This window comes from Ranitomeya imitator, chromosome 6 (genome assembly GCF_032444005.1).
Source record: "Ranitomeya imitator isolate aRanImi1 chromosome 6, aRanImi1.pri, whole genome shotgun sequence".
NCBI lineage: Eukaryota > Metazoa > Chordata > Amphibia > Anura > Dendrobatidae > Ranitomeya > Ranitomeya imitator.
In genome coordinates, this window is record NC_091287.1 from 193,487,811 (window position 1) to 193,511,151 (window position 23,341).

Below are 23,341 nucleotides of genomic sequence, written 5' to 3' on the forward strand. Positions count from 1 at the left end.
GGTGATAACAGTTACGTCCATAAATATTGGGCCAATTCTTAGATAAGGATTGTTTTATTGTCCTGTGATTAGGGTCTCTGTTGTGATGACCCCACATGGTCTGATGGGCAAGTTCCTTAGTTGATGTAAAAATACATAAATCCGTGTGACACATTCATTCCTTCAGTGTGAGTGTCAAAGGTCATCATCAGTTTATATTCCCAAACTCTCCTGTCTTTCTGCGATTTGAAGTTACCTCTTAGTACAAGTAATTTCATGTCCATAATGTTATGATTTGGGAGACAGAAATGTATTGCCATAGGTATAGCCATCCTTTTTTCTCTTATTGTATGGCAGTGAGAGTTCATCCTTGTTCTCAGTTTCTGCCCTGTCTCCCCCACATACAGACCCCCAGTTGGACATTTAGTACAAATAATTAGGTACACAACATTAGAAGTGACACAGCTGAAAGTACCTGGGATCTTGTAGTCCTGATGTGAGTTGGGAATCTTTATCTTGTCCGTGGTCATTATAAATGGACAGGTTTTACATTTTTTCTGGTTGCAAGGAAAGGTTCCTGCAGCTGTTTGAGAGGACAGGGAGCTCTTGACAATGATGCTTCTTAGATTAGGGGGCTGCCTAAAACACAGTAGTGGGGGGTCTGGAAAAATGGATTGTAAGCGGGCATCTTTTTGCAGTAAAGGTTGTAATTTCCGTGCAGCTCCCCTTAGCACCTCCAGATTTGGATTGTAGGTAACCACTAGAGGTACCCGGTTATTTTCTTCTTTAGCTTTGTAATGTAGCAGGTGATTCATTGATATTCTGGTGGCTCTTGTGATCTGATTTTCAATTGTTCTTGGATGGTAGCCCTGATTCATAAAGGTCTTTCTGAGGCGACCAAGGTGTTCATCCCTATCCATTGGGTTGGAACATATACGATTGTATCTGATGGCTTGGCTGTAGACAATAGAGTTTTTTATGTGTTTTGGATGGAAACTGTCCCATTTAAGGTATGTTGGACGTTCGATTGGCTTCTGATACAGGGATGTCTCTATTTTATTGTTCTGCAGCTTAATGATGGTGTCCAAAAAGTTAATTTCTGTGCAGGAGTAGTTGAGTGTCAAGTTGATGGTAGGATGAAATTGATTAAACTGCTCATGGAACGTCTTCAGCTGCGGCTCAGACTCTGTCCAGATGATTAAAATGTCATCAATGTAGCGGTAGTACGCCAGAGGCCTGATGGGACATGAGGACAAAAAGTCGCTTTCAAGCTTGGCCATGAAAAGATTTGCATACTGTGGGGCCATTTTACTTCCCATTGCTGTGCCAGTTTCCTGTAGATAGATCTTCTTGTCAAACTCAAAGTAATTGTGGGTGAGGATGAATTTTATAAGTTTCACCACAGAATTTGCATCAGTCCCTGCGTTTTCCAGGAAGAATTTGCAGGCATTTAATCCATCCTGGTGTGGACATGAGGAACCTCTTTAGCATCCCATCTATGCAAATTGTATAATTATATAGTTAATAGTGGTTGTCTCCCTGATCGGTTTAACAAAGCTGTCATCATTGTTCTCCCAAAACCGGGTAAGGACCATATGCTAGTTGAGGGATACAGACCAATTTTTTTTACCTAATTATGATTTCAAGATTTTCACAAAAATGTTGGCCGATAGAATCCAAAAAATAATTCCAAATTTGATTACACCCCAGCAAACTGGATCTATACATGGCAAATCTATCACATATAACATTAGAACGGTACTGGGAGCCACATCTTATTGTAGATTGCATAGACATATGAAGTCCATTGTGGTCAGCCTGGATGCCGATAAGGCATTTGATAGGGTAGGCTGGGACTATCTGCATGATTTGATAACATTCAGAAATTTTGGCCCATGGTTTTGCAATGCTGTTAAAGCAATCTATATAGATCCGGTGTCCAGGCTGTCCATAAATAATACCATATCGAGGCCTTTTGAGATTCAATGGGGTACACGTCAAGGCTGCACATTGTCTCACCTGCTGTTTGATTTGGCATTGGACCCACTTTTGAGAACTTTACAGAATATGATGACATTCGAGGGCATAAAGGTTGGAGCTACCTCAATAAAACTTTCAGCTTTTGCTGATGACATACTTTTATTTATTGCTAATCCAGCCCAGGCTGTTCCAGCCATAATGGAGGTTCTGAAGGATTTTGGTAAATGCTCAGGCTTAAAGATCAATTACAACAAATCTGAGGCCTTGGCACTCTTTAGATCTGGGAGATTGCGTTGATCCCTCATTCCCATTTCACTGGAGCCAAGAGTCTATTAAATACTTGGGTATACAGCTCCCAGCAGACCCGTCCATTTTATATAGGATCAATTATAGACCATTAATATCATCAATAAACAGTCTCATAAACTCTTGGAAGCATTTCACACTATCCTTTTGAGGCCGATGCCACATGATTAAAATTATAGCATTTCCTAAATTGATGTATGCTTTCAGATTCTTCCCCTACTACTATCTCGAGCAGATCTCAAACTAGTAAACACAGCCTTCCGGAAATTTATCTGGGGCGCTATGGGTTGGACACGCATAGGACTAGTAAAATTGCAGGCATCGAAGGCGGAATTAACTTCCCAGATATAGGCAGGTATAACTTGGCAGCTAATTTTAGTAATGCCATAGACTGGATACGGGAGTCTCTCATTTCGCTAATATAAGCCTAGAACAACAATTATGTTCACACATCTCTTTGTCAGCTGTATTGCATTTGGGAGGTGAAGAACTTCCGGCCGCGGTCCAGGAACACCCGACACTGTGGCAAACAATTCTGACTTGGAGGCGATGTAGACGGCTTTGCAAATTACGTACCAGGCTATCCCCATTCCAACCATTCATAGGTAATCCTGGTTTCTTAAAAGGCATTCCACCGTTGTCTTATAGATGTCTCGCAGATCAGGGATGCACTCAAGCAATAGATTTAATGGACTTTAGATTTTCTGTGCTCTCTTTTGATATAGCATTGCAACGCTTTCCACTGTTTACTAATAATCCTTTTCTCTTTCTTCAGGCGCGAAGGTTGGTACAAAAATGCCTGTTGAGTGGAGATGTGAGGGATGGGAGGAATAGTATGGATAGTTTTCTCAGAAATGCAAAATCAGTCGGAATCTACAAGTAGCATTTATTCTTTACTATGTAAAAAGTGGTTATGGGAGGGAAGGGATACCGGATTAGCAAAATGGTCAAAGGACATTCCAGGCTTTGAGACGGGTGACTTCCTTGATGTCATTGTAGCACAGAGAAAGATCTTGACATATAGTAGTTATACGGATATGACTTTGTTAATATTGCACAGGGCCTATATTACCCAATATGTCCAATCTAAAATGTCTCCTTCAACTCTTTATTCATGCTTCAAATGTAAAACACAAAACACTGATATTTACCATGATTTATGGAGTTGTCCAAAAATACAGGAGTTGTGGGGCATCATACATGCAGAGCTACAGAAGTTATGTGGGATCATCTTGTCACTCACACCTCAGTGGGCTATCTTTAATATCCTGGAAGAAACCCAATGTAAATTACCCAAACATATTAAAGCTACCCTTAGCTTTATATTGCACCACTGGTTGAGTCCAACTATACCACCACAATCCCTTATACACGTTTAGATTATGTTCCTTTTTAAAATGGACTGGTTAGATGCACTGACCAGTAAGGAAAGGCTGTCTGGGAAATTTCTAAATACTTGGTCTCTCTTTATTTAATCTCTTGTTTTAGGGATTAAAAAAACTATGAGCTCAATTTGAGAATACCCAATTGCATCTAATGCAGCGAATAGGAGGTCATACACCAATTCCACAGTACAAATCGAATAATAGGTGCACGCGGAGAAGGGTAGGAGTGGGATTGGGTGTTTTAGGGTACTTGGGCATTAGTGTTGCTACATGATTTGCCTATTTGTACTGTTTATATATGATTTGTTTAAATATACTGTTTATATGTACTGTTATATTAAACTAGATGGTGGCCCAATTCTAACGCATCGGGTATTCTAGAATATGCGTGTCCACATAGTATATTGCTCAGTCACGTAGTATATTGCCCAGTCACATAGTATATTGCCCAGCCACATAGTATATTGCCCAGCCACGTAGTATATTGCCCAGCCACGTAATATATTGCCCAGTCACGTAGTATATTGCCCAGCCACGAAGTATATTGCCCAATCACGTAGTATATTGCCCAGTCACGTAGTATATTGCACAGTCACGTAGTATATTGCCCTGCCACGTAGTATATTGCCCAGCCACATAGTATATTGCCCAGCCACATAGTATATTGCCCAGCCACATAGTATATTGCACAGCCACATAGTATATTGCACAGCGATGGAGTATACAGCACAGAGCCACGTAGTATAGAGACTTAAAATAAAAAATGAATATATACTCACCTTCCGAAGGCCCGATGAAGTCCTGCTATACTCACCATCTGCCGCCTTTCCCGCTCCTCGCGATGCTCCGGTGACCGCTCCATTGCAAGCGGCAGCTTCCGGTCCCAGGGCTGTTTTGAGCTGTTGGCGACACAATTTTGTTGGAGATATACCGGTAATATATTTTTGGAGACCACAGAAATTACTGCGCAGGCGCAATATTAAAGATAGGAGACAGGTCACTGACAGATCAGTGATCTGTCATTCAATCATGAGGCTTATTAAGGGATAAGACCACTAAGAAAAGACCCCTCCCACAATCACGTCCTGATGCATGAAGATATGATTGCAGGAGAGCTTCAAACCCTAATTAAACATAAAGCACAAAACAAATTTCTTCACCACAGGTATCATGTTAATCAGTATCACATCGCTAATATGGCCATGCCTGTCCAGCTTACAGGTTCTCTTTAAGAACTGTGTATATGTATGTGTATACATACAATATAGAGATATAGTCTTGGCCGAAAGTGTTGGCACCCTTGAAATTATTCCAGAAAATGAAGTACTGCTCCCAGAAAATTATTGCAATTACACATTTTGTTATACATGTTTATTTCCTTTGTGTGTATTGAGAAAAACACAAAAAAAATTAAGAAAAAAAGGCAAATTGGACATAATTTCACACAAAACCCCCAAAACGGGCCGGATAAAATTGTTGGCACCCTCAACTTAAAAATTGGTTGCACGTCCTGTGGAATAAATAGCTACAATCAATTTTTTCCTATAACCATCAAAAAGCTTCTTACACCTCTCAACTGGAATTTTGGACCACTCTTATTTTGCAAACTCACCTATGTCTCTCATATTTGATGGGTGCCTTCTCCCAACAGCAATTTTAAGATATTCAAGTGTTCAATGGGATTTATATCATGACTCATTGCTGGCTACTTCAGAATTCTGCAGCACTTTGTTCCCATCCATTTCTGGGTGCTTGTTGAAGTATGTTGGGATCATTGTCCTGCTGGAAGACCCATGACCTAGGATGCAAACCCAGCTTTCCGACACTGTATACTACAATGTTAACCACAAATCCAGATTTCATGATGCTTCGCACACAGGCAAAGCACCCAGTGACAGAAGCTGTAAAACAACCCCAAAACATCTTTGAATCTTCACCATATTTGATTGTAGGTACTGTGTTCTTCTCTTTGTAGGCCTCATTCCATTTTTGTTAAAAAATAGAATCATGGGCTTTACCAAAAAGCTCTATCTTGGTCTCTTCTGTCCAGAAGACATGTTTCCAGAAGAATTTTTGCTCACTCATGTATATTTTACCTTACTGCACTCTAGCTTTTTATGACTCTGTTAGCAGTTGGGTCTACTTTGGTCCCCTGCCATAGCGTTTCATTTCATTCAAAAGTCAACGGATAGTTCGCACTGACACTGATACTCCCCTGATGATTCCGCAAGGATGAAACGCATCGGGAGACGCTATCCATAGCCGGGGCTTCAATTTCTCTCACCACTATTGGGGGACTCCAGGCAGGGAGGAATCTCTCCAACCTTCGGTGAGATCTACCCATAATTTGGGGATTTGTTGTATATATGTGGCTGGATGTTTGACCAGCAAAAATGAGTTACACACATAAAAAACTAATTTAAGTATCTGCAAATTAACTGCAAGGGAACGCCCATCAATATTTAATGTGGCAATATGATTCCATATCTACAAGTGTTTGGTTTGCAGTTTATCTATTTGTGTTGTTGGTTTTGAAGCTTCACTGCTATGCTGCTACTAATTGACAGTTACTGTAATTGATGGCAAATGAAAAAAATGATGCATATGAGCATATGAACAGTGGAAAAGCCTCCTGCAGGGGGAGACCGGCAGAGTGGCAAATGCTGGTCTTCATACTTCCCTGGAAAAGCCTCCTGATATAACACATGCAGGCTGAAATTTGATATTAATCAAGAATTCTCCATGATTGGTCCATATGATGGTGCATAAACGCATTGAAAGGTCTGATACTAGATTGCATTGATGACAATAGGAAGATATCAGTCCATGTCATGTTGCCCTCCATGGAAGATTGATTTGAAATACAATATTTTATTGACTGAAATTTGTACCTTCCAATGGGCATAAGAGGAATTATGTTTTTCCTATTGCATATTAAGTGGAGATTTGCATAATCTCTCTTGCTGGAACAGCACCAGTATAGGGAATAATTAGTACTGTCATTTTTTATATGTATCTGTGTTAGTCTTCCCCTCTGTGTAAGGTATAGGGCACTTTCCTCACCAAGGGTTCCCTTCCCCCATGTATATATCGTTTTTGGTGTTTTTGTCGCATTTTTGAATATTATTTTTTAACATGATTTATTAAAAGTCAAGTTTTATAGTTTCCAATTGCTATTACCTATTTTAGATATACAGTACTTGGATTACTCACCCTGCTGGTATACACACACAGACACAAAATGCAAATATGGAGCCAATATCTCACCTTTTTATTTGGTTTCAGGTTTGATTTTCGTTTTACCCACACATATTACTTGCTACAGATGAGTTTCAGCGACCATCACAGGCTTGAAGCAAAGTTGTTTATTCACAATTTTGGAAAGATGCCATCAACTTTGTTCTGCACATTTTGGGGGTTTTGCTTGAAATTATGTCCAATTTCCTTTTTTTCTCTTTTATTGTGTTTTTCCAATTCATACAAATGAAATAAAAATGTGTATAACAAAACGTGTAATTGCAATAATGTTGTGGCAGAAATACTTCATTTTCTGGAACAATTTCAAATGTGTCAACCAATGTTTCAGCCATGCCTGATCATAAGCATTCGCAGTTTCCAATGACAATATTTAAAAATATAAAGCGTTATTTGGTTGGAAGGGACAAAGTAGTCCTGTTCCTTAGGGGCCTAATCATTCATGAGATCAAATACTGAACAAGGTTGACAGTAATATGATTTTATATTTTAGGAGCACCCAGGAGTGTACAGATTCTTAAGTACAGATGCACACACACACACACACACACGCACACACACACACATACATATATATATATATATATATCCATATAATTTATAGCAATCATTATTACTGTATTTCATATTCAATATGTAATCTCATGAGTGATTAACAAACAAATCACATTTTTCATTTTTTTCACCCTTTCCTTGCAGGATCCATTATTATTTTTTTATTAGCTCCTTATGACGATAAATAGGAAGAAAGGGGAATTCAGATTGACATTTCAAATTTTATGCAAAAGTTGTGAACTTTTGTCTGTTGGTCAATACAATTATGGCAATACCAAGTTTATACAGTTTCCCGTGTTTATGGCTTGTTACTTTTGTACGATTGAAAAATAACAATTTTGTTTTCATAAGTTTTCTAGTTTTATTTTTGAGCTGTAGTTTTTGAAAAAATTAAAAAAAGCAGGTTTGGATTATTTATTTTTAAAAACCGTCCACCTTTCAGTAGAGATGACTTGTTAATTTTATTTTGTGGATTTGTATGATAATGACAATACTAAATTTATGTATACTTTTCATGATTTACCTCATTATTTTATTGCAATTTAAAAAAAACTTTTGGTCACCACATTCTGAGATCCTTATCTTTATATTTTTTCATAGACATACAGTACAGAGCAAAAGTTTGGACACACCTTCTTATTTAAAGAGTTTTCTGTATTTTCATGACTATGAAAATTGTAAATTCACACTGAAGGCATCAAAACTATCAGTTAACACTTGGAATTATATACTTAGCAAAAAAGTGTGAAACAACTGAAAATATGTCTTATATTCTAGTTTCTTCAAAATAGCCACTTTTTGCTTTGATGACTGCTTTGCACACTCTTGGCATTCTCTTGATGAGCTTCAAGAGGTAGTCACAGCTGTAGTGGATACACAGCTGATAGTCCTACTCAATAGACTGTTAGACTTTATATTATGGCAAGAAAAAAAGCAGCTAAGTAAAGAAAAATGAGTGGCCATCATTACTTTAAGAAATGAAGGTCAGTCAGTCCAAAAAATTGGGAAAACTTTGAAAGTATCACAAAGTGCAGTTGCAAAAACCATCAAGCGCTACAAAGAAACTGGCTCATATGAGGACCGCCCCAGGAAAGGAAGACCAAGAGTCACCTCTGCTTCTAAGGATAAGTTTATCCGAGTCATCAGCCTCAGAAATCGCAGGTTAACAGCAGCTCAGATTAGAGACCAGATCTAATTGAACCATGCACCTAGTTGTACATAAATATAAATTGTACAGTGTGGACTAGGGTGATCTATTGGGGAGACCAAAGCCCTAGGTGTGTCCTACAGAGACATATCTCAAAACATGGCATACATATTGCAAGAGCAAAAAGAGTGTGTAGTAACAATATCGCATACCCCAATAGGCCTAGCAATCCTCAGCATTATATGTCCGTGTATAGTTTGTATTAAAGACTGCCCAGGGAAACAAATATACAGCAATGTACTCCCCAAAGTCCAAAATGACAGACTGATCAAACAGTACCCAGCTAACATGCTAATTATACTTCACCCTATACCGTCTCATAGTCCACTACTGTCCTCGTAGTCCTAAGTGCAAGGCATTAGTCCGGGGAAAGAAACAGGACCCACGCGTTCCGACACACCCTGTGTCTTTCTCAAGGTGGTAATCCTTGAGAAAGACACTGGCTCATATGAGGACCGCCCCAGGAAAGGAAGACCAAGAGTCACCTCTGCTTCTAAGGATAAGTTTATCCGAGTCATCAGCCTCAGAAATCGCAGGTTAACAGCAGCTCAGATTAGAGACCAGGTCAATGCCACACACAGTTCTAGCATCAGACACATCTCTACAACAACTGTTAAGAGGAGACTTTGTGCAGCAGGCCTTCATGGTAAAATAGCTGCTAGGAAACCACTGCTAAGGACAGGCAACAAGCAGAAGAGACTTGAAAAAAGCTTTGTAAGTGGGCACCATCACATAATATTATAATAGTACTCGTTTGGGATCACCACCATGCATGTAAAACAATTATAGTCACCATAGAGAAAAACAGGTACATGCACATAAATGTAGGATCACCACACAACGCAAAAATAATTTCCAAAAATATACCAATTTTATTTGACACCACAAAACACAGACAATACACACTTTTTCTTAAAAACATTTAAAACTTGTTCCACATAGGACAAAATCTGTTAGATCCAAGATATTACAGATGTCACATACATAAATACATGAATATATTGAAAATAACAACAAAGCCCGACTAATGAATACCATTCTATATCGGAGAAGCCAATAATATACTTCTAATTGAACCATGCACCTAGTTGTACATAAATATAAATTGTACAGTGTGGACTAGGGTGATCTATAGGGGAGACCAAAGCCCTAGGTGTGTCCTACAGAGACATATCTCAAAACATAGCATACATATTGCAATAGCAAAAAGAGTGTGTAGTAACAATATCGCATACCCCAATAGGCCTAGCAATCCTCAGCATTATATGTCCGTGTATAGTTTGTATTAACCCCTTCATGACCGGGGGATTTTTCGTTTTTCCGTGTTCGTTTTTCGCTCCCCTCCTTCCCAGAGCCATAACTTTTTTATTTTTCCATCAATTTGGCCATGTGAGGGCTTATTTTTTGCGGGACGAGTTGTACTTTTGAACGACATCATTGGTTTTAGCATGTCGTGTACTAGAAAACGGGAAAAAAATTCCAAGTGCGGTGAAATTGCAAAAAAAGTGCAATCCCACATTGGTTTTTTGTTTGGCTTTTTTGCTAGGTTCACTAAATGCTAAAAATGACCTGCCATTATGATTCTCCAGGTCACTACGAGTTCATAGACACCAAACATGACTAGGTTATTTTTTATCTAAGTGGTGAAAAAAAATTCCAAACTTTGCTAAAAAAAAAAAAAAAAAAAAAAAAAATTGCGCCATTTTCCGATACTCGTAGCGTCTCCATTTTTCATCATCTGGGGTCAGTTGAGGGCTTATTTTTTGCGTGCCGAGATGACGTTTTTAATGATAGCATTTCGGTGCAGATACGTTCTTTTGATCGCCCGTTATTGCATTTTAATGCAATGTCGCGGCGACCAAAAAAACGTAATTCTGGCGTTTCGAGTTTTTTTCCCGCTACGCTGTTTAGCGATCAGGTTAATACTTTTTTTTATTTGATAGATCGGGCGATTCTGAGCGCGGCGATACCAAATATGCGTAGATTTGATATTTTTTTTATTGATTTATTTTGATTGGGGCGAAAGGGGGGTGATTTAAACTTTTATGTTTTTTTTATTTTTTTCACATTTTTTTAAACTTTTTTTTTAAACTTTTGCCATGCTTCAATAGCCTCCATGAGAGGCTAGAAGCAGGCACAACACGATCGGCTCTGCTACATAGCAGCGATCTGCTGATCGCTGCTATGTAGCAGAATTGCACGTGTGCTGTGAGCGCCGACCACAGGGTGGCGCTCACAGCGACGGGCAATCAGTAACCATAGAGGTCTCAAGGACCTCTGTGGTTACCATTCACAAGCATCGCCGACCCCCGATCATGTGACGGGGGTCGGCGATGACGTCATTTCCGGCCGCCCGGCTGGAAGCGGTAGTTAAATGCCGCTGTCTGCGTTTGACAGCGGCATTTAACTAGTTAATAGGTGCGGGCAGATCGCGATTCTGCCCGCGCCTATTACGGGCACATGTCAGCTGTTCAAAACAGCTGACATGTCCCGGCTTTGGTGCGGGCTCACCGCGGAGCCCTGCATCAAAGCAGGGGAGCCGGCATCGGACGGTATAGTACGTCCGATGCCGGTAAGGGGTTAAAGACTGCCCAGGGAAACAAATATACAGCAATGTACTCCCCAAAGTCCAAAATGACAGACTGATCAAACAGTACCCAGCTAACATGCTAATTATACTTCACCCTATACCGTCTCATAGTCCACTACTGTCCTCGTAGTCTTAAGTGCAAGGCATTAGTCCGGGCAAAGTAACAGGACCCACGCGTTCCGACACACCCTGTGTCTTTCTCAAGGTGGTAATATTTGGTATATTTTTGGAAATTATTTTTGCGTTTTGTGGTGATCCTACATTTATGTGCATGTACCTGTTTTTCTCTATGGAAGCAGAAGAGACTTGTTTGAGCTAAAGAACACAAGGAATGGACATTGGACCAGTGGAAATCTGTGCTTTGGTCTGATGAGTCCAAATTTGATATCTTTGGTTCCAGTCTTTGTGTGACGCAGAAAAGGTGAATGGATGGACTCTACATGCCTGGTTCCCACCGTGAAGCATGGAGGAGGAGGTGTGATGGTGTGGAGGTGCTTTGCTGGTGAGACTGTTGGGAATTTATTCAAAACTGAAGGCATACTGAACAGCATGGCTATCAAAACATCTTGCAACGGCATGCTATTCCATCCGGTTTGCGGTTAGTTGGACCATCATTTATTTTTCAACAGGACAATGACACTAAACACTACTCCTGGCTGTGTAAGGGCTATTTGACCAAGGAGAGTGATGGGGGGCTACGCCAGATGACCTGGACTCCACAGTCACCAGACGTGAACCCAATCAAGATGGTTTGGGGTGAGCTGGACCGCAGAGTGAAGGCAAAAGGGCCAACAAGTGCTAAGCATCTCTGGGAACTCCTTCAAGATTGTTGGAAGACCATTTCCGGTGACTACCTCTTGAAGCTCATCAAGAGATTGCCAAGAGTGTGCAAAGCAGTAATCAAAGCAAAAGGTGGCTACTTTGAAGAACCTAGAATATAAGACATATTTTCAGTCGTTTCACAATTTTCTGTTAAGTATATAATTCCACATGTGTTAATTCATAGTTTTGACGCCTTCAGTGTGAATTTACAATTTTCATAGTCATGAAAATACAGAAAAATCTTTAAATGAGAAGGTGTGTCCAAACTTTTGCTCTGTACTGTAGCTATGTGAGGATTTTTTTTTTTTCTGGGACATATTTAAGTTTACACTGGTGACATGTTTAGTTACATAGGACTTTTTGATCACTTTTTTATATTCCGTCTTTTGATAGAAGAAAAAACTGTTTTACTAGTTTTGCAAAGAAAGAAAATCACTTACAATAGAAAAAAAAATCTTGCTGTTCATATTCGGAGTCATAACTATTTAGATCTTTTTTTGCTATCATTTTTATTCATGAATACAGATACTATTCATAATTAAATGTGCCCTATTTTGCAAATATCTCCCAATGATGTCCTTTGGCTTTAATTACCCTCCTGTTGCTCTTGTATCCATCTTCCAGTAGTTCCAATGTCATAGAACTAGCATGCCCAGTGTTGTGTCACTATTCTCCCTTAGGCTGCTGAGGTATCGCTGTTTGGATGAGGACCCTCTTATGTGCTGATATGGTTTGAACTGTGTTCTAGCTCCCGTTCACCACTGAGTTGGCTTCCTTCACAGCTCAGATGAGCTGTGCTCTGCTCTTCTAACCTAGTACATTATTATTATTTATTTATTTATTTATATAGCACCATTAATTCCATGGTGCTGTACATGAGAAGGGGTTACATCAAAATACAAACATCACTTACAGTAAACAAAACTAACAATGACAGACTGGTACAGAGGGAAGAGGACCCTGCCCTTGCGGGCTTACATTCTACAGGATTATGTGGAAGAAGACAGTAGGTCAAGGGTTGCAGTAGCTCCAATGTTGTTGAGGTGGCTGTGTGGTCTTTACAGGCTGTAAGCTTCTTTGAAGAGGTGGGTTTTCAGGTTTATTTTGAAGGATCCAAAAGTAGTGGATAACCGGATGTGTTGGGGCACTGAATTCCAGAGGATGGGTGATATTCGAGAGAAATCTTGGAGGCGATTGGGTGAGGAGCGAATAAGCGTGGAGGAGAGGAGGAGGTCAGGAAGGAATAGCAGGGTGAGGAAGATCAGGAAAGTTGGGTGATGGTGATGGGATTGGGGTAGCAGCCAGCGGACATACCAGGAAGGAATAGCAGGGTGAGGAAGATCAGGAAAGTTGGGTGATGGTGATGGGATTGGGGTAGCAGCCAGCGGACATACCAGGAAGGAATAGCAGGGTGAGGAAGATCAGGAAAGTTGGGTGATGGTGATGGGATTGGGGTAGCAGCCAACGGACATAATATTTGCTGGTATCCTTTTAGAGACATCCTTCTAGACAGACCAAGGTCCAGACAGACCTGTGTCTCTGAATTTATAACAGGCTAAGTGCTCGTGAAAAGAAATATGTACTGTATGTAGTAAGCCATGGTTTATGCAAGTTTATACATAAATCCATCACCAGTTAAGTCTCCTTCACCCGTCAGCTTAAAAAAGTACACTTGAGACAAACTGTTTTTACTATCTGTGTGGGGTATCTTTGGTCTTCCCTGTGTACCCTTTATGTATCATTTGTGTGTGGTCCAAGTGACACATACCGAAATACAATGAAGAAAAAAATTACAGATTTTTGGGAGTAAAGTTGTGCAAAGATAGAGGTAGATAGATATGGAGTAAATAGATATATGTGTGATATATATTAGTGTCTTGTGTACGTAGCTTACTGTACGTATACAGTTAGGTCCATATATATTTGGACAGAGATAACATTTTTCTAATTTTGGTTATAGACATTAACACAATGAATTTTAAACAAAACAATTCAGATGCAGTTGAAGTTCAGACTTTCAGGTTTCATTTGAGGGTATCCACATTAAAATTGGATGAAGGGTTTAGGAGTTTCAGCTTCTTAACATGTGCCACCCTGTTTTTAAAGGGACCAAAAGTAATTGGACAATTGACTCCAAGGCTATTTCATGGACCGCTGTGGGCAATCCCTTCGTTATGTCATTCTCAATTAAGCAGATAAAAGGCCTGGAGTTGATTTGAGGTGTGGTGCTTGCATTTGGAAGGTTTTGCTGTGAAGTAAACATGCGGTCAAAGAAGCTCTCCATGCAGGTGAAACACGCCATCCTTAAGCTGCGAAAACAGAAAAAACCCATCCGAGAAATTTGTACAAGATTAGGAGTGGCAAAATCTACAGTTTGGTACATCCTAAGAAATAAAAAAAGCACTGGTGAACTCATCAATGCAAAAAGACCTGGGCGCCCACGGAAGACAACATTGGTGGATGATTGCAGAATAATCTCCATGGTGAAGAGAAACCCCTTCACAACAGCCAACCAAGTGAAAAACACTCTCAGGGAGGTAGGCGTATCAATATCCAAATCTACCATAAAGAGAAGACTGCATGAAAGTAAATACAGAGGGTTCACTGCACGGTGCAAGCCACTCATAAGCATCAAGAATAAAAAGGCTAGACTGGACTTTGCTAAAAAACATCTAAAAAAGCCAGCACAGTTCTGGAAGAACATTCTTTGGACAGATGAAACCAAGATCAACCTCTACCAGAATGATGGAAAGAGAAAAGTATGGCGAAGGCGTGGTACAGCTCATGATCCAAAGCATACCACATCATCTGCAAAACACGGTGGAGGCAGTGTGATGGCTTGGGCATGCAAGGCTGGCAGTGGCAGTGGGTCACTGGTGTTTATTGATGATGTGACACAGGACAGAAGCAGCCAAATGAATTCTGAGGTATCCAGAGACATACTGTGTGCTCAGATCCAGCCAAATGCAGCAAAACTGATTGGTCGTCGTTTCATACTACAGATGGACAATGACCCAAAACATAAAGCCAAAGCAATCCAGGAGTTAATTAAAGCAAAGAAGTGGAATATTCTTGAAAGGCCAAGTCCGTCACCTGATCTCAACCCAATTGAGCATGCATTTCACTTGTAAAAGACTAAACTTCAGACAGAAAGGCCCACAAACAAACAGCAACTGAAAACCACTGCAGTGAAGGCCTGGCAGAGCATCAAAAAGGAGGAAACACAGCATCTGGTGATGTCCATGAGTTCAAGACTTCAGGCAGTCATTGCCAACAAAGGGTTTTCAACCAAGTACTAAAAATGAACATTTTATTTTAAATTATTGAATCTCTCCAATTACTTTAGGTCCCTTTAAAAACAGGGTGGCACATATTAAGGAACTGAAACCTCTAAACCCTTCATCCAATTTTAATGTGGATACCCTCAAATGAAAGCTGAAAGTCTGAACTTCAACTGCATCTGAATTGTTTTGTTTAAAATTCATTGTGGTAATGTCTATAACCAAAATTAGGAAAATGTTGTCTCTGTCCAAATGTATATGGACCTAACTGTATTGGCCTAATAAATAAATTAATAAATTAAAAAAAAGTTGTGGGGTATCTCGCCCATCTTTGGCAATCAGCAAAAGTAAAGCAAAAAGCTGTGAGTTGATATTATTAGGCTGGGAACGTTCATGACAGCGATGAATTCTCAAAAAACACAGTTGACATCAAGCCCTGGTGTTAGCAATAGAAAAATATCTATCAGACACCCCCATTATTAACCCAGTAATAAAAAGAAAAAAAAAACATGAAACCACATTATTTAAAAAAAAAATTCCCTAAGGCTATATTCACATTTGCGGTTGAGTCCGGAGCATTTTGTACGCAACCGCAAATGCATGGCAAAACACATGCAAACACATGATAACGCTGTATTTTGTATCCGCATCAACTTATGCATGACGGATAAAAAAACGCAGCATTTACATGCACTCTCGGTTCTTATGTGCTTGCGTCTAAATGGAAAAAAATTTTCAAGGACAAATTCCTTGACACAAGCCATGCACAAAGGGCGTGGCTCATGGGATTTCTGTATATAAACCCTTGTACAGCTGAAATCCTCACATTTTGCTCCTGTATCCTGTGTCAAGATGGATCTTCGCATGGAAAGTTTCTATCGGAATCTGGATTTGGATGTCAACTTGTTTCTTTCCTTTGCATTTTTTTGTGAGCAAGAATGGAAAAGAGAAAAACTGAGAAGACAGCGTTGGCGCTTTTGGCAGCACCCGATTGTTGAACTCCGACAGAGCCGTGGAGCCTACCACTACTTATTCAGTGAGATCCGTGAAAATCCAGAAAAATATTTTGAGTACACGAGGATGTTTGAAGACAGCTTCATGGAATAGCTGGATCGTGTATAAGGAGCCATCAGCAGGAAGTACACCCAGCTCCATAGAGGAATTCCTGCTGAGTAACGTCTGCTGCTGACACTAAGGTACTTAATATTTAAACATTAACGCCTGTCATAATTATTATTGTTCGGCAATGTACTTAATATTTTTCCCTTTTTTTCCTTTTGCTAAAATACTGTCCTACATATGATTGTTATAAAAAGCATGATCTTTCTCATTTTTTTTTCTTTGTTTAGCAAAACCCCAGTCATAAATATTATTGTTCTGATTAATTTTTTCTTTCTTTGTTCAGCAGATTCCTGGCTACCGCATAGAGCCTATCATCGCTCCATTTTCACTTCCGGATAGGAATTTCAACACTATCTGGAATTGTCTCAGACACCTCCCGAGCTTTGTGAGATGTTCTCCGTGTGGAATTTATCCCCCTACCCACCACGGAAATCTGGCAGCAAACGTCTGAAAAATATTTTGAAGTTTGTAATTTCCCCAACTGTTTGGGAGCAGTGGATGGAAAACATATCCAGATTACCAAACCGGCTGGAACTGGGTCCCAGTACTTTAATTATAAAAAAATATTTTTCCATAGTGCTCATTGCAATTGCAGCTGCAGACTGTAGGTTTGTCGCCGTGGACTTTGCATCTTTTGGCCGTGGTAATGACTCCCAGACATTTAAAAACTCGGACATGGGCCAATGGTTGTATCGCAATCATTTCAATTTCCTCATGCCACAACCTCTTCCCAAAACTCAAGGCCCACCATTGCCATTTGTTGTGGTTGGGGATGAGGCCTTTCAGATGTGTGGAAACCTCCTGAAACCATACTCCAGTCGGGACTTGACTCACACAAAAAGGATTTTTTATTACAGACTGACCAGGGCACGAAGAAATGATGAGTGTGCCTTTGGTATGCTTGTCTCAAAATGGCGCATTTTAGGGACAGCCATTAATCTCAAAATTGAGACAGTCGATGAGGTGGTCAAAGCATGTGTGGTTCTGCACAACTACATAATGGCTAAAGAGCGACCCAACATTGAACTTGATGAACCGGTTTCTAACCCATTGCCAAATTACCATCATCACCCTTTCAGGACAACAGTTGAATTTGCCCAAATGAGGGATATATATTTGCATCCTACTTTGTTTCTGAGAATGGACGTCTGTCCTGGCAAGATGACATGGTTTAGTGTTTTTGTAATGTGACGCCCAAGAGACCGGGGTACCCAGCACCGGACCAATGGGGTCTGTCTCTTGAGGGGGGTGTCACGGGTGGCTTGACCCGGTGCTGTGGCCTCAGGCAATGCACAGTGTAAAGGGTATCGTGAGGGAACAGGCACTTACTTGATCAGCAGCAGGTTCTCCCAGCGGTGATGATCCCAATCCTGGATAGATGGCTATTGTCCAAATGAAAGACTGAGGCACTGAAACGTTTAACCAGTTTACTTTAACAAAAAAGGATTTACAACCAGTCCTGTCACCGGAGTCTGTATGGGAACTCTGAGTTACTTTGACCCTGCCGGGGTCTTCGCCTCTTATTGTACGCAATATCTGTGTGGCCCTGCTGCTGTATGTGAACTGGCTGCCGGCCCAATCTGTCCCCTCCGGGCCCTGGTTCGACGGGCAACCCGAGTCCTTTTATCGGCTTACCCCCTCCAGGAGTACCGCTGAACTCTGTGTCTGTTGCTGCGTCCGACCCTAGTGAAGCTGATATCACCTCACGTTTTTCCGGTTGCTGTATTATATGTAATGAATACAGCCACGGATCCGGTATCCGTCTTTGCGCCTGTTCTGGGTAGTGATTAATGCTACCCGGTTCTCACAATGTCCTTTTTCTCTATCCCTCTTCTCCTCAGGCCGGTGATTTAGGCCTGGTAACAGTCACAGGGCTGTTAGAGATTCAACTGTATGACCTCTCACTTTCAGCTCCTTAGCCCAACTGCCAGTTCTTCTCTCAGACCAGAATGGATCAAGGGGAGTCTCTGGAGCTCCCCCTTCTGGCCGGAGGTGGTAGTGCAGTCTTGCTATTTTAGTATTTGCATTTACTGTCAGTAACTATTTTTGTGGCAAATACCCCTAGGGGTGCCACATTCCCACTTAGTTAAGAACAGTACTCCGGGACTGTGGGACAATAACATTTTGAAATAACAATTAATATGTACAGAGTCTTAAAAATGAAAAGTTACAAAAACCACTCGAGGAAACAAAAATATAGTTCTGTACAAAGTCACTTCAAATAGCGTCCATTAATACAGTTCTATCCTTGAAGGTACTAGGAAAGGCACTGCACTTTGTGTCCAGGAATTTAGTTCCATTTTTCCAACGGAGTTATCAATATAAAGTCTAAAGAAAGTTCAAAAAGAGCGAGGAGCAAAGTTCAAAAAGCAGTCTTTCCGGAGCTTTGATTTAGTGCCTCCGGGCTGATAAAAAGTTCAAGAATATGCAAGAAGTTCATACAGACAAGTCTCTGTAGGCACTGGGCTTAAACGTTGCAGACTGATAACAATGACTATACTACATTTTCTGTTTAACTATATACGGCATAACATATATACAATTCACATTATGAGCTTTATAGTTGGTAATCTGCATACCTGGCCGGTAATTGACCCTGGGTACTACGCTGTGATCTACGTAATAGCGGTGTCTCTTCATGTGGTGTACTACTGTCTACTGCGGATGTAGTATCTGCCCGCTCTGCTAAAGATAATTCCACGACTATGGAGTTGGCAAGTCCACCGTGAATGGGATTACTCTGACCAGGAATCTGTTCTTCCTGGCCTGGAACCTCCTGTAGTACGGGGTCAGCCTCTTCCTGTCTTGGGACTTCTGGTATTGGGTTTGGTGTTGGGTAAAAGGCCACCATGGGAACCACTACTGCACCATGGTATGTTAGTAGGGTTTTGGGAAAGTCTCCTATACAGGTGTGATACACTTCCTCTTCTTTTTCCTTTACTGGTTGAACCTGTATGGGTTGAATAACTTCTGGTTCTGGCTGGACAACGTCTGGCTCTTTCAATGCTTCCGGACATAATTTAAGATTGTCTCTTGACACTAGTACAGATGTTAAGCCTCCGTTTTTGCTAATGAGACACATTTTAGGATTATCCACTCTTGTTGGTAAAACTGTGTAGGGTACGGCTTCCCACTGATTGTCCAGTTTATTGGTTCGACGATTTCTCTTGAGCACTTGGTCACCTGGTCTTAATGGGGTCGCTAGAGCATTCTGGTTGAAAGTTCGCTCTTGTCTTTCTCTAGTTTGCTGAAGGCTTCTTTCCACACTCTCTTGCACTTGGCGATACTGCTTTTGCCGTATGATATCCCAATTGGAGTCTTGGACTTCTGCGTCTGGTTTCAGAATTCCCATTTCTAGATCGATTGGTAATTGGCCGGGTTTTGCACGCATAAGGTAAGCTGGGGTGCAATTGGTGGAACTCACCGGGACATGATTATACAGATCCACCAAGTCAGGCAATTTCTCTGGCCATTGATTCCTTTCTGCCTCAGGTAAAGTCTTTAGTAGTTCTATTACAATATGGTTCATCTTCTCGCATAAGCCGTTTGTTTGTGGATGATAGGCCGTCGTCCGGATCTTTTTGCAACCATACATATTACAGAATTCTCTGAAGATCTCTGATTCAAAGGCTGTACCTTGGTCGGTGAGAACCTGTTCCGGATATCCATGGGGTCTACAAAAGTACGTTTGGAACGCTTTGGCTGCTGTTTTTGCTGTCAGATCTTTTACGGGTACTACTACCAAGAAGCGTGAATAATGGTCCACGATGGTCAAGGCATAGACATAGCCAGACCGGCTTGGTGTCAACTTCACGTGGTCCATGGCTACAAGTTCAAGTGGTTGTTTGGTGATTATGGGCTGCAGTGGTGCTCTTTGGTTCTTTTGATCGTTTCTTCTGAGGTTGCACGGGCCACAATTTCTGCACCACTGTTCGATTGATTTTCTCATCCCGACCCAATAAAATCTTTCTCTTAGAAGTACTTCTAACTTTTTCCAACCGAAGTGACCAGCACCATTATGGTAAGCTTCGAGGACCATCTTGACATCTTGTTTAGGCACGATAATCTGCCAAACCAATTCATGTGTTTTCGGATTGGTGTACCTTCTACAGAGCTTCCCTTGATACAGGAACATTTTGCCTCTCTCTTTCCAGAGTTGATGCGTCTCTTCTGGGGCATCCTCATCGGGATATGCACTTTGCTCAGTTAACAGTTCCTTCACCAACTTCACAGCCGGATTGCTGTCTTGGGTGTCAGCCCATCTATGGTGTGCTAACGGATTTAAATTCACCTCTTGTTGTTTCTGATAGGTACTTGACTGATGATGTTTTGCCTTGGGATGATGGAAGGCTGGTAGTTCAATTTCTTCAAGCTCCCCCATTTCTTCTTCTACATCTCTCAAGTGTGGCATCCGGGATAGGGCATCGGCATTTCCATTCTTGCGACCTGCTCGATACTTGATCTTGAAGTTGTAATTAGATAACCGGGCTATCCATCGCTGTTCTAACGCACCTAATTTGGCTGTGTCCAGGTGGGTCAACGGATTGTTGTCAGTATAGACAATAAATTCTGCAGCGGCCAGATAGTGTTTGAAACGTTCAGTCACAGCCCAAACTACTGCCAGTAGTTCCAATTTGAAGGAGCTGTAATTTTCTGAATTTCTTTTAGTAGGCCGGAGCTTTCTACTTGCAAAGGCGATGACTTTCTCCCGACCTTCTTGCTTTTGTGACAGCACCGCTCCTAGTCCCACATTACTGGCATCGGTGTAGAGGATGAAAGGTTGATGGTAATCTGGGTATGCCAGAACCTCTTCTCCGGTTAGTGCCTTCTTTAGTTGTTCAAAGGAGTCTTCCCTTTCGTCGTTCCACTGAAAAGGAGGGTTTCGGTTTGAAGGTTTCTTCGTCTGCCCTACCAAGGTGTCTTGCAAGGGTGCTGCCAACTTGGTAAATCCTTTTATAAATCTGCGATAGTAACCCACCAATCCCAGGAATTGTCTCACTTCTTTTGCGCTGGTAGGTCTTGGCCAATCCCTTATGGCGCTTATTTTCTCGGGATCTGGTGCTACTCCCTCCGAACTCACGATGTGTCCCAGGTACTGTACCTTTGGCTTGAGAAGGTGACATTTGGATGGCTTGACTTTCATGCCATACCTGGATAAGGCTTCGAACACTTCTGCCAGGTCTATTAAGTGTTGTTCGTAAGTCTTTGAGTAGACGATCACATCATCTAGGTACAGGAGGACGGTCTCGAAGTTCTTGTGTCCGAGGCAGCATTCCATCAGCCGCTGGAAGGTACCGGATGCGTTGCAGAGTCCGAACGGCATGCGATTAAATTCACATAGACCCATTGGTGTGGTGAATGCCGTCTTTTCCTTATCTCGCTCAGCCACAGGGACTTGCCAATACCCGCTTGTTAAGTCTAAGGTGGAAAAATAATTAGCAGATTTCAAAGCAGTTAAGGACTCTTCTATCCTAGGCAAGGGGTAGGCGTCTTTATGGGTGATGTTATTAATCTTCCGGTAGTCTACGCACATTCTCATGGTTCCGTCCTTTTTTTTGACAATCACTAGAGGGGCCGCCCAGGGGCTACAGCTGTCTCTTATTACCCCGGCCTGTTTCATCTCCCTCAGCATATCTTTTGCACATTGATAGTGAGCGGGCGGTATGGGTCTATATCTTTCTTTTATTGGGGGATGGTCACTGGTGGGGATTGTGTGTTCTACCCCTTCTATCCGTCCGAAGTCCAATGGGTGTTTACTGAAGACTTGTTCATATTCCGTCACTAGCCTATACACCCCTTGTTTTTGATGGGTAGGTGTTGAATTTATGCCCACGTGTAGCTGTTGGCACCAATCCTCCATTTCTCCATCTGAGCCATTGCCTTCCACCTGACAGGTTGGTTCTAAGGGCTCAATGGTTGTGATGGCATTGTTGTCAACAGTATATAGCTTTGCCATTGTAGCATACCTTGGCAAAGTGACCTCTTCCTCTCCACAGTTCAAAAGTCGTACCGGCACTCGTCCCCGGTGTACCTCGACTATCCCTCGTGCTGTGAGTATAGTGGGCCTGCTGTCGGTGTACACTGGTTCTATTAAGGCTTGATAATCTCGTCCCTTAGTACCAATGGCTGCTCTACACCATACCAGCATTTCTGTTTTTGGTGGGATTACAATAGATGTTGGATCACTTACCCTCACACTGCCGATTTCTCCACCTGCAACTTCTACCTGTTGCCTTAACATCAATACTTTTATTTCCCTCCGGAGAACTCTCTGCTGGCAGGATTGGGCAGTTTCAGCAATTTGCTGTAAGACAGAAATGACTTCGGAAAAGCAGTTCTCTAACACATTCATTCCTATCAATACAGTTGGTTCACAGTTCCGCCGGTCAACATCAACAACAATTATACCCTGTTTCTTCAATTCTACTTTACCAATCTTTATGGTCATCTCCCTGAATCCTAGTTTCGGTACCAACTTACCATTACTGGCCCATATATCTAGTTCAACATCAGAGGGCCCTTTATCAATATCTGCATCAACCCAGTACCTCTTATAAAGGATATACGGTATAGATGAAATCTGGGAACCTGTGTCCAGCAAAGCGTTGAGGGGCATTCCGTCCAGCACGATAGGGATAATGGGTCGTCCTCCGATGTACCTGTCGTGCCAGGGTGTTGGGCCTTGAAAGTTCATTCCTGCGAAGCGGCCCGCATTCCCAGGGGATTCCCGTTTAAATCACAATCTCGTGCAAAGTGGCCTGGCTGCTGGCAACGGCGGCAAGTGGGCTGTCCATCCGGTTGGTAGCGGTCGCGGGGTCGTCCTCTCCATGTCGGGTATCTCCGGGGTCTCATCCATGGA

General features: G+C 41.5%; 1 protein-coding gene across 4 annotated transcripts in view; it reads left to right on the plus strand.

The window, feature by feature from the left end:
- The window catches only part of RECK (reversion inducing cysteine rich protein with kazal motifs), a 764,658-nt gene that overhangs the window by 555,669 nt on the left and 185,648 nt on the right, over positions 1-23,341 (plus strand). The window contains exon 19 of one of the 4 annotated variants that reach the window (XM_069730404.1): positions 7,605-7,742. The exons of the other annotated variants lie outside the window; for them this stretch is intronic. The gene's annotated coding sequence lies outside the window, so the exon portion shown is untranslated. Of the gene's footprint in view, positions 1-7,604; positions 7,743-23,341 lie in introns of those variants that run through there. 4 annotated transcript variants of the gene reach the window in all.